Source organism: Onychostoma macrolepis, chromosome 05, assembly GCF_012432095.1.
Source record: "Onychostoma macrolepis isolate SWU-2019 chromosome 05, ASM1243209v1, whole genome shotgun sequence".
Taxonomy (NCBI): Eukaryota; Metazoa; Chordata; class Actinopteri; order Cypriniformes; family Cyprinidae; genus Onychostoma; species Onychostoma macrolepis.
This window is the reverse complement of record NC_081159.1, coordinates 13,583,170-13,592,447: the sequence shown is the minus strand read 5'-3', so window position 1 is coordinate 13,592,447 and position 9,278 is coordinate 13,583,170.

Genomic DNA, 9,278 nt, shown 5'->3' with positions numbered 1-9,278 from the left:
GCATTTAGCCAGGAGTAGCGAGGCACGGCTATGCTCCCGTTGCTTTCATGTAGGTCACAAGAGACTGACTCCCTCTCCCTCTGCCTGTTTTTGTCTGTCTGTTTCATTTTGTCTCTCTCTCCATTCCTCACACACTCTCTCTTTTTTCATCCAGCTAATTCAAATGTCGAAATGTCCCTTTTTTAATAGCTGGATAAAGATTATACAACCTATATATTTTTGCATTATTATTTACATTTTCTTTGAGTGCAGATTTCTTCCACTGGCATTCAGTAAGCAATGGTGGAGGTGCCCTTTTCCCAGCCGTGGCCATCTTGCCAGCCCAAACGCTGATTAAAGCAGACTACGTGTCACATCCTGTTACAATATGAGCCAGAATGTGGAACCCTGGGAGATTTGAATAAAGAATACGCTCTGTTTTTTTCTCTCCACTGGAGTCTGAGTGGATAAATGTTTTACATGCTAGTGTTGACCGTCGCCATTGTAATGAGAGCTGTGAAGGACACAGGGATTCACATACAATGTTACAATTAATGACATTGTGCTTAAGAAGTGTTGTCATTTTAATTGTTATCTAATGCTCTATTGCCAGTGTTTATTATTTTATGAACTGGGGTTTTCAGTGTAAAACTGCAACATACACTGCAAAAAGTGACAATGCGAGTAGCTGCTTAAACCTACCGAATGTTTCTTTGTGTAACCTCAAGTAGTCAGATGAAATATTTTTGTCTTGAATAAAACCAGTTATCTCACGCAACATTTATTTCAAGTATGTTTTAAGAATTTGTATGAATGTAAACATTTAATGCATAGAGATATTTTGACTTGTTTGATATTTATGTCAAGGTCAAGAAACTACATACAGTATACTAGGAAAAGGATCAGAGATGTCATAAAGAGAGAATGCGCCGGGGGTTTTAGTTTGTTGTGAATCACTGTTGACAGAATTGCTGGGGCAGCGTGATTAAAAATTGATAAGGAAACATCCATGTGCTGTGATCTTCCCTCACCATTTTAAGGGGGTTAGAAATACAGCACATATGGTGCTTTATCTCTCGATATCTCAAGCACAAGTCAAATGAAACTACGTTTTTGAGAAACACATGTAATCTTTGAAACTAACTTAAACTTGCTAAAAAGTGCAGAACTATGGTAGATCTTAGAGAAGGCAGAGGAGGATTTTTACCCTCGTGAGCTCAACTGGGGCACAAACACATCAGTGATGTCTAGTACATCCTGTGAAAGCTACCATTCAGTCAATTTAGAATGTATAAATATACAATAAACACCAACAAGGTTAACACACTCATTGAACAAAACCCAACAACTGTTGTGAGTTTGTGTGTGTTGGGCCAGTTGCCTTACAACAAAAACCACATATATAAACAATGAAATAAAGCATTCTCTGTATTACTTTTGCTTTCTATTCTGATTCAATACTACAAGTAGTTCATTGTGTACAATGCTGTGTTGTTTGTCTGTCATGTAAAGGGAGTTTAGTGTTTGCTTTTATGAGGTACACATGGCAAAGTGCATGCAAACAGAAGAGTGTAATATGGTAATCAAATTAGCACAACACATCAAAGGTGTCCTGGCTTTTTACAGATCACAATTCACAACGGCAAGAGCCAATACAATAAAGGGCTTGGCAGCGTGAGCGATGATCCTGGCAGAGCAGTGTTCAGTGAAAAACATCATATCACTCTAAATCCACTTTCACATTAAGAACATCTTCTGAATATTTATTTGGGAATGCTGATGAGATGTCAAAAGCAACCATAACACCTTTGCTGATGATGTGGGTTTTATATTAAGATGCAAATTCAACTTGATGCACAAAGGTTCAAAGGTTTGGAAGGATTGTTAGTGAACAATGAGATCATTTAAAATTGCTACAGTTGTCTGAAACTCACCAGTAACTTTTAATAATAATATTTACAAAAAATAAAAAACAGATTTGCAAGTACACATTTGAATAGACGGATATTTCATATATTCATATCGGTCAAATATGGACATAAACAGCATGTCCAGAGCATTGTATAATGCTTTCTAACTTATAAACGAAATTATTTATTAATCATTATATTTATAATAAAGCTTGTTAGAATATTTTAGAAAGTGTTTTACAGCTACATTATTTTTATTTAAATTGATCAAAATTGACAGTACAGATGGTTTTAATGTTGCAAAAGATTTCTGTTTCAAATAAAGACTTTCTATTCATCAAAGAATTATGAAAAAAGTATAACAGTTTCCACAAAACTGCTAAAAATTCAGCTTTGCCATCACATGAATAACAGTTTAAGCTACATTAAAATATATAAAAAACATTATTTCAAGTTGTAATAATATTACACAATATTATTTACATATTTATATACTCATATTTGCATGCATCTGAACTACTCAGCATGTGTATAATGTTGTTAAAGTTGTTAATGAATTGTAAAATGTAACTCTTTGCAGCTCATCTAAGATATGACAGGTAAAAGATGGATGAAGGCAATCAGTAAGTTCTACTGAACAGTCAAATGACTTGAGGATGGGTGATTTTATTGGTGTTTTATTATTTGCTAAGTATACATGTGTTGTAGCTATGACATCTCCTGAATATTAAATAATATATGATACAACAGTTACTCCTATTACAAATAGAATGAGAGACCGTAAGAGAAATATGTTTTATTTTAGTTGTTTAAATGAACATTTTATCTGAATTGCTAGACAATACTTTACCATGTACTATATAGTTCCCCAGAATTTACAACAATTCATAGACGTTGAAAGAAAGGCCAGCACAGGCTGTAATTTATAAACCAAGAATATTTTGGATCATACGTAATGTCAAAATCAGTGTGGAAATCATCCTTTAAGTTCTTGCGAGCACTTCTGTGCTGCATCTCGGTGAGATGGAGATGGACATGGAAGCGTGGATGTGGATCTGACAGCGGCCCTGCCGCACTAAATAATTGATTGGGCACTCAGCTGGCTGGGAAAACTTATTAACAGGGGAAAGGAAGCAGATGGTATGAAACTTGTCATCTGGCAAAACAATACCAAAAAAGTAAGAGAAATTAACTCAAGCAGTCATCGCTCCCTACATTCTGCCACGCATCCCTGCTAACACATGCACACATACTCCAGCGCTCCTGAGTGTCTCGTACAACACTCACAGGAGATGGGATTGCTGTCCGTATCACGGAGGTATTCCCTGTTCACATCTGGACGACTCGTTCCTCGTGTCACCATTAAAGTTTCAGGCGGCGCGTGGCTGAAGATTCCGGGGCGGTTGTTCCAGCTCCTGTTATACATGCTCGGATCCCTGAAGAAGCACTGCTGGAAGGCAGCCATGGGCAACAGCGTGTCACAAACGCTGGATACGGAGTCTCCAGGTGCTGCCCTGGAAAAGACTCGTGTTCAGTTAGCACCTTGAGGGACTCGGAGCGTGTTCACTTTCTTCCTGCATGAAACAAATTGATTGTGTTACAAGTAGATTCATGTTCCTATGAAGCACTTCTAATAGTCGAGGGAACTTCATAATAATGTTCTAATACATTTTACGCAAAATAGCACAACAATTGCATAGCTTTTGTGCCAGCGGAGGAATTAAAACACTGTACCACTGGTGCATTGTGATTTAAGGCCTTCCTTTTAATTGCAATTCAGATCATGGCAACAGTTCATCTAAAGTGCTGGTCTGAAAAGAAAGCCAGCCATGATGCTCACCCCCCTCTGCTACTCCTAACCTTCACAGTAATTGCAATGCACTCGCTCAAGCACAGTTTGGTTTACACCCATCCACAATGGTGCTTATGGAAATATCTCAATGTGTGGCACACATGATATCTCTTAATTAAAGAATAATTTCAAATGTCCACAATACTGCTTTTCATGCAGACATAAAATGGCTCTTCTTGTCCCGAGAGACTTGAAGTGGTGTTTTTATCTGACTCTGGCAAAAGTGAGCGCGTGTTTTCATTATGTAGTGGGCCACGAGGTTGCTAATGGATTTAGAATTTTTGATTGGCATGAGTGTTTGCTGCATGTACTGTATATGGTTTTTGTTCGAGTTGCTTTGAAAGCATGATGCTGTTCGCCTGCTTTGGGTATGCTGCTGTTAATTATGAATTCAAATATTCTAAATTAAAATCCATGATCTTTCGTTAGGTTATTCTATTATATGCTCTGGTGAATTTTTTTGTTTTTGTTTTTGTTTAAATGTCATCTTCATGTAAAATATAACCTAAAAAGGTATGATTTATCACCATGCGCTTTTTCTTTCTGTTAATAGGAATTTATAATAAGTTGGTTTCTAATCACCGATATAAGACGACCTCATCAATCCATATACACATCCTCCTGGAAATGAACACAAAAAAATATATAATAATAATTTGTAAGTATTTATTGAGCTGTATGAGTGGTCAGGGACATGCCAGTCTCTCTCTGAGTTTGTGGTGATGAGACGTGACAAAAAAATGAGGGTCTCAGCATAGCAGGAAGCCTTTTAGCCCACTTATGAAAAAAACAACATCAGCTGCAGTATTAGTAACTCTCTTCGGCTGCACCTTGAAGCTTCTGGCATTTTGACAGAACTACGTTTTTTTCCCCCCAAGGTTATATATTCATCCATGCATTTACACTAAATGTGTCAGTTTTTTTAATACCAGAAATTGTTAGAAAGTATTTCATTTAACATGCATACAGCATCCCTGATTTAATGCCTCATGCATCACATTCCTTATATACAGTAATAATAGACTATAAGCTAACTATGAAAAGAATCATATAGCCTACCGCTATTTGGTGAAAAGCTGGGTTTCTTCCATCTTTCGACAGTATTTTTAAGAACACTATAATATTTTATAATATTTTATTTTTACTTTAAAATGCTCTTTCTCATCAAACGCAAATGTGAGCAGCAAACATGTGAGTTGCTTTCAAGAAATGTTTAATCTGCAACAAAAAAAGGGAAAATAATTACTGTACACTGTCAGATATTAGATCTAATATTGTTTAGTATCGTTCAGGTCACCCACAAAGACAAAACCATGAAATATAAACAAACATAAAAAGTTGTATTTTTATGCCACTTTCCATAGTTCCGTATTGTTCAGTCCATGTCATTCAGTCCTGCAGTCAGTCTTAAACACACGGGCATCCCACCTGGTCTCATAAACCATTTTATAAACCACTGCAGAGAAAATGGGAAAAGTTTCCCAAGACTTCCTGTGCAGGCTGTCATTAATTTCATTCACTTTAGAGGCAGAAATAGAGGAAGAAGCCCCAGTAATCTTTCACTATTTTCAGGTGTTTCATTTGTGGAAGTTACTATGGAGACTATCTGCAGTCTTACTGATGTAGCCTTTACTTAAAAGCTGTCATCGGGGGAAAGTCCATTTGTAAATTTGTCTCCAGCATACTCAGAGGGACATGCACAGCTCCTCTTACAGACTGTCTTAACTATTAGTCTAAACATAACATTTGTCAGCATGTCATTTCAGCACCTTAAAGCAATTGCTTCAAGATTTTCTAACATGGCGTTAGAAGCCAGGAGGATGTCTGTGCTTTATCAGCCTGCACTTGGACAAAACTCTTTTACCAGGCACCAAGTTACTGGACAAAGATTAAACGTTGACTAATATATCAGGATTTCATTGTCTATTAAAGAGATAGTTCAGCCAAAAATGAACATGTGATTATTTACTCACCCTAACCTTCACTCATATCCCGGTAATTTTTAAGGTGAAAAAAATAAACAATGAAAATGACACAAAACATATTGCTTTAGAAGATGCTTCAAATTATTTTTTTACTTACAGAAAAAAATTATAAAACGTGTGGAACAGCATGAGGGTAAGTAAATAATGACAGAATTTCAGTTTCAGTTTTTTTTAAGTAAGCTGAATGAATTTGTTTATGTTTATTAAAAAAAACAGCACACCTGTAATTATTTCAACAGGGCTTTTGCTTTTTGTGGAAAATAAATGCAGTAAAACGTATTTTAAAGTTTCTAAATCGAGAAGAACTGTCCAGCTGTAGACCACCTCCAAACCCTCACAAGCCATATGAGAGGATCAAGACAATGTTCATTCCCATCACTCCTCTTATAGCCAGTTGTTATGTCTCACATCCAGCTGTTGCTTTCATCTTGACATGGTTTTGAGACTAGACAGCAGCATACTTGCCTGACTTAATCTATTGCCATCCATTAGTCTAATATAACCTTAATACTGTTGTTTGTTATGGATATGTAAGACATATAAAGCATACTGTGCATATGTTATTTAGTAAATAAATTGCCTTTGCCACAGGGTGCCATTTCTGTAATGCAGTCCACCTCAAATAAACATTTGTCTTTATTTCTAAAAGAGCAATGCAAAATGTTGTACAGTTTCATTAAATTAATGTTTAAAATGTAGATAATATAAAATAACATAATAATGTAATATATTCCATATAAATTGTGCATTTATCTTAAGGAACAGTCACTTTTATTGATGTGATGATATAGATATAAAAGACTGATGTCCACAGTTGCGAGTAGAAGTGTAAGATATTAAGAACCTATCAGTAAAAGCCCAGCACTATCATTCAGTGTTCCATTTGACATTTCAGATTCAACAGTCCTGTGCACATATACATAATTACCCCAGCAGTAATAGCGGTTCTGCATTAACCAAACACCATTTCCATCTGCATCAGCCATTTTCACTTTGAATTTTCTACTTAGTCTGATGGTCTGATTTTGAATCAAATGGGAGAAACACTCTCGACAAATGCAAATGCATAAGATTAAGGCACACCGGACACTCAAGGACCATAACCTTTTAGTGTTATTCTCATATTTTGAGTTTTGAGTGAGCTCATTTTAACTAAATTTAAAAGAAACTGCACAACTTTGTTGAACTTTGAGGTTTACGTTTCAGATCATTTCCTTTTAACGCATATTTGAATTGCAGATTTGTTCTGTGTACGTATCTGTTTATATATATATATGCATCTATTTAATAAAGATTAATAACAACATTTAACTCTCTGTTGCATAATCAGAGAGCTATAATCACTAATTAACACAGAGCTCTCATAAAAGTATAAACATTCTGCCCTAAATCATTTAGTCAAGTAAACAATAAGTTATAAAGTCTAATGGTCTTTATTTATCCTCAGCCTCAAGTGCAATCAATTCATCTGCATGAATAATAATAAAGTCAACTAATTATCCAGAGGAGAAGGATTAGCCTTTCTCTGACACTTAGGAGACACGTTCTCTCAAGTCTGCTTTATCAGACATAATCAATATCCAAATTTCCAGAGATGAATTGGTCATCAAGCAATGTCTCCCTTTTGTTTATAATATAGCGTATCATTTTATTTACTGAGATAAAAATGTTTCTATAAATGTGTACAAAGGTCCTCCCTTCCACAATATAATTCAATGTGCTATGTCTCATCCAGTTTCTTTTTTATTATTAACAATAATATTTTTGTCCTGTTTAGGAGGGAGGAGATATTTTGTGCGTGTGTGTGTGTGTGTGTGTGTGTGTGTGTGTAAACTATGGTTTATGAGGACACAAATCTGAATAATAACATGGGTACCACAACGTGAAGGCGGTTTATGAGGACACTATGTCCCCGTAATTCAAAAGGCTTAAAAAACATACTAAATGGTGTTTTTTTGAAAATCTAAAAATGCACAAAGTTTCCTATAAGGGGTAGGTTTAGGTGTAGGGTTGGTGTAGGGCAATAGCACATACAGTTTGTACAGTATAAAAACCATTACACCTATGGAGAGTCCCCGTAAACCACATATACCAGTCTGTGAGTGTGTGTGTGTGTGTGTGTGTGTGTGTGTGTGTGTGTGTGACTGCATCATTCAGTGATGACCTCACTGACATTCATATTTTCTTAAGGCCCATTGTGTGAGATGATTTTCTGTATAGATGGAAGCAAAAAAACGCATGTAAGGTTCTCTGAAGACCAAGTGCTCTGAGAGGTGGGGATATTGTACACAAAACAGACTCAGGGGTCATTCTCAGGTTATCAACGTTAAAACCCACTGCAATTTTTTTCTCTCTTTCCCAGGCACACGCATCTTCTATTCATCTTATCGGCTTTAAGAAACTGTCACTACTTGCATTGTAATTTCACACATAAAGGAGGGGGTTGAAAATGTAAGATTCTTATACAAGGTATTTCAAGTATGGAAATCATGGGAATCTACCGTATTTCATCTTTGGGAATCAAATTATATATACACTCTAAGATAGAGAGATAGCAATGCTAAGCCTGACACTCACATTACAGGCTGACAGTGAAAATGGTCCCTACGTGGTGCGTCTCCTGTCACTGAACAATGTTTCAGACCATTCCCAAGGTAACAATCATATAGATGGATTCACCTAAACTTCTCTTTGATTTAATAGGCTTTGGATCTCTTCTTTAGCTTACTAAAGTATCTGTCTCAGTTTAATATATGGGATTCAGATGAGTCTTGGATGTTTGCCTTTACATTAAGCAGCTCTTAAAGTGCACACAATATTTGTCCTTGTCCTCGTCGGCTTAAAAATGTACAGCATAATCTATAAATTCCTCACAGCTGTGATCTGAATCTGAACATGTAGAATGTTTAGACAAATGACACATTCAAATGTAAAGAGCAAAACGCATATCTCAGATGCTAATGATAATAGTGATGGTAATTATTCTGAAGTTGTTCTGTAATGCAAACTAGTGGGTGGTATATTAGGATTTCTTAAGAAAAAGGGAAAGCAAATATTATGTTGTTTCATACATTTCTATTAGCTATTGGTCACAATGCTAGCAGGAATCTGATGCTTCAAAATCAGTTTTCTTTACATTACTGAATTGTTAAGTGTTTGTGATCATTAAGAATGTTCAAAAGATGCCCATTGACAAAAACAAACTCCCACTAAGCAAGCCCTTGTAGCTTATAACATTGTCCAAAACATGCCAATTAAAGCATTTTTGGTCAAAGTAGGAGCAACAATAGCATCTTTAATAATAGAGCGTGTGCATGGGATGTATTTGGCTGACTTCAGAAAGAAAACCCAAAACACATAAATATGAATAATTATCTCAATTATTCTCATGGACCTATTTTCATATAAAGGGTTTTCAATCAACAACAACAACAAAAAACAGCAACAACACAGTTAAGCCCCCTACACCCCCACCCAACCCCATCCCATCACCCCACTGTCCCTGTCATATTTAGATCAGATTAGCTGTCCCTTTTTGCTGTCTGTTGTCTA